The following is a 3591-nucleotide window of genomic DNA, read 5'->3' on the forward strand; positions in this document are numbered from 1 at the left end:
GTATTATTTATGAGATGAAGTTACTGTTTGTATACATTGTATCTTAATTATTTACTTATTAAGATCGAATTGTGAATGAATTGATGACTACATTATTTCGGCGTTATAAAGGTAGGTGTCATGAACACTTGAAGAGATTTGAGACGTTGGAGTAGGTTGTTCAAATACCTTTTCAACAAATGAATTTAGATGATTAGAGAAAGTGTTGCGACCTTTTCGAAAGCCTAGATTATTAGGTAATTGTCTTTTTTCCTGTAACTTATTTAAATTATGTCGTGGCTTTGTAGGTTATATTTAACATTGTTACTTTCTCCTACAGCACTTAAGTTTTATCAATGCACAAAATAGATCATCTTTGACAATACACCATCACATAGATCAAATGTCATTCCAACGTCTTGCAAAGAAAATGGAAATGAGTTATTATTTATATATATCTTTTTATGTTATTCTTCAATTAAATTCTAACATGATTTAATTTTGTTAATGTGGCTTAATTAGAAATATGACGATCCTAAAAATTTCTCTCTCATTCACGTTTATGCTACAACCCATACCGATGCAATTGTGAGTGGACTGATCATGTGGCCAGAGATAATTAATAAGTCAAATTCAATTAAAGTCAAATTCAATTAACAAAGCATTATGCCATTATAGATATAATTTGTTCTGCATGTTTTTCTACTATTTTTTATTTGTTTGTTACTTACTTATTATAGTTTTTGTAATTCTTGTAAGAGAAAATAATTGAGCTACAGTCTGCCTCTGAGGAATCTTCTCCGAGTGATATCGACAGTTTTACACAAGTTCTTGGGACCAAGTCTGGTTTGGTCAGAGGGCTTCGATGTTCCTTCAAACATATCGGTTCAACCTCCACGGCGTCGGGTTAAAAAGTGAATAATCTTACCAAATATTTGGACGCTACGCATCAAGAGATTAAGCAAATGAAGCCAAGACAACAATATTTGGAAGATCTCATATCTTGACAATCAGATACAACGGGAGATGTTGGTCTAGATGGAACGTATTGCAGCGAGATTGCAGTGGTCGGGGAAAGAAGATGTTTGAAACAATATGCTATCAAGTAAATTTAATTTAATTTTGTACAAAGTCTCAAACATTTTCATACATTATCTTCTATTTGTGTGTGATACAATTTAAATTTTATTAGTGCGATATTCCATTTTATTGATTTATTAATTCTTATTGACTTTACGTTCAAATGTAAACTCCACACGTTCAAACGTGCGAAACAACGTCCAAACATAAAGAAGGATATGCGCGACCTCAGATGTTCGCACATAGAATATCACGTTCGAACATGTAAAGTTCACGGACATGCAATTGTACCATGGACATCCAAGCATATATTCCTTCACGTCCGAACTAATCATAAACAGACGTTCAAACTTAAATTACTGTATCTAATGAAAATGCAAAGTGTCATATTTTTCTCCTTTAATATCTTGTTGTATACTTATTTTGTGCCTAAATTTACTCATTCTTATATTTTTATTTAGGATGCAAATGGAGTCGTTAAATGTAAAACAAAGCTAATTGGGCGATTCTTGACAGTTTCAACATTGCTTCGTAATCTGGGCATAACTCTCCCATACGAGCTCATATGGAGATGATTCAAAATGCTATGAAACACCAATACAAATATCTACAACTTTCATGTTTTAAGTTTTGAGAGCTACTGGATGAATCAAGGACTAAATCTGGCTTGAAGTTGACACACCTACACTGCTAACGTTCTGGAACATTCAGCCTTATCGTGCAATTCAAATACAAGATTTAAATGTGGACATTTTGAGATCTGCTGCACGAAATTTTACTGTTGGAAACACCACTTTCCTAGTTATATTAGGACTCTATTTTATTTTTAATATTTTCCTTAATTAGTCTGATTTGGATATTGTTATTTGAGGATAATACTTAGAATATTTTTAGGAGATTTGAGAGACTTGAGAAAAATTGAATTGAATGTGTTAAGAGGAGGGAAATCAGGAGACTCATAGATGCCTCTCCCTACCCTCTTCTCGTTTCAGTTTTCATGATGGCCTTGTGTGGCTAAACTTTCATAATTGGTCAAAGGAAACGGAAGCCTCGGAATCAATAAAACTGTGAGATCTAATTTGTTCTTAGTGTTCAATTTTTGCTTTGAGTATCGGATGTTCTTTTGTGCCTATTTTCGTGATTGTCTTGCTTAATTACTAGGAGGCCTACTAGTTTATTATTCATTGCAATCTACTGCTAGATTAGATATCAAATCCGTAATTGTTTGATCCCTCTAATTTGTGAAACAACTAAGATTTGATGATTTGTTGCGTCAGGAATTATTAGATCTTAGGAAGAACGCTCGACAAAATTAAATGCAACCACTTGTGCTTGTGTTGTTTAGCTTTATCGATCTATCTAATTCTTAAGGCTGCTACTAGATTAAACCTTTAGCGCTTGTCTTGGGTTCTTTAGTAGTTAAGGTTAAATAGATATCTTGTTTTCTAACTAACGACGATGAATGAGAGATAGGAAAATAATTCACACGTTGAATATTCAAATATGAATTAATATATACTTGCATCGATGATCAGTTGTAAAATTCCGATGGAGGATGTTGACTTAGACCAATGTTTGTTTTTTTGATTGATTTCGATACTTTAATTTGAATTGTTCCTTAGTTGTTCTTCTTAAAATTGTTTTCGTTATACTCAAACCCCTCCTCCAAAAAAAAATCCTTGTTCACGTAGCATAAAATTAGGTTAATACAATCCGTGGGAACGATCCTTACTTTCACCATTGCATGTATTTTTAGGAGTATAGGTTTTATTTTTAGTTGCTTGCGACAGCACACCAAATTTTGGCGCCGTTGCCAAGATGTGATTCTAGTTGATTTTTTTTTTCTTCTTGTGATCCTTATTTCATTCTTGAAATTTTTGAAAAAAAAAATATTTAGTTTTTTATAGTTATTTTTATTTATTTTCATTACTCTAGACTTTTCCTGATTTGTTTTTCATGGTTTATTAGAATTTCCTTGATTTTTTATGATTGTAACTCAATCGTCTAATCAAGGTGATTTTCAGTGCGATCTAGAAATAGAGAGAACTTTGTGTAGGTTAAGGAAGGAAGCTCGGAGTAATTCTGAAAAGAACGATCTGGCTCTTGATTCCCTATTTACTAGCAATTCTGATTTAGAAGAGGAGGAAGTCATGGCTGGAAATCGAATTTTGAAAGAGCTTGCCGCCCCTGATTTGAATCAACCTTTATACATAACGTTCCCTACTTTAGATGCTACTACTACTTTTGAATTAAAATCTGGACTAATACATTTCTTGCCCACTTTTCATGGCCTTTCAGGTGAAGATCCTCACAAGCATTTAAAGGAGCTTCATATGGTATGCACGAGTATGAAGCCCACAGGGGTGACTGAAAAGCAAATTAAATTAAGAGCCTTTCCGTTTTCTTTGAAGGGTTCGGCTAAGGATTGGCTCTATTATCTACCCTTTGGGAGTATTGTCACATGGAACGAGATGAATAGGTTGTTTTTGGAGAAATATTTCCCAGCTTCATGGGCTGCAAACATTCGAAAAG

At 33.4% G+C, this 3591-nt stretch overlaps 1 pseudogene; it reads left to right on the top strand.

The window, feature by feature from the left end:
- Positions 1-3044: 3044 nt before the first annotated feature.
- The window catches only part of LOC121258660, a 3818-nt pseudogene continuing 3271 nt past the window's right edge, over positions 3045-3591 (top strand).

Source organism: Juglans microcarpa x Juglans regia, chromosome 3S (assembly GCF_004785595.1).
Source record: "Juglans microcarpa x Juglans regia isolate MS1-56 chromosome 3S, Jm3101_v1.0, whole genome shotgun sequence".
NCBI classification, from domain to species: domain Eukaryota; kingdom Viridiplantae; phylum Streptophyta; class Magnoliopsida; order Fagales; family Juglandaceae; genus Juglans; species Juglans microcarpa x Juglans regia.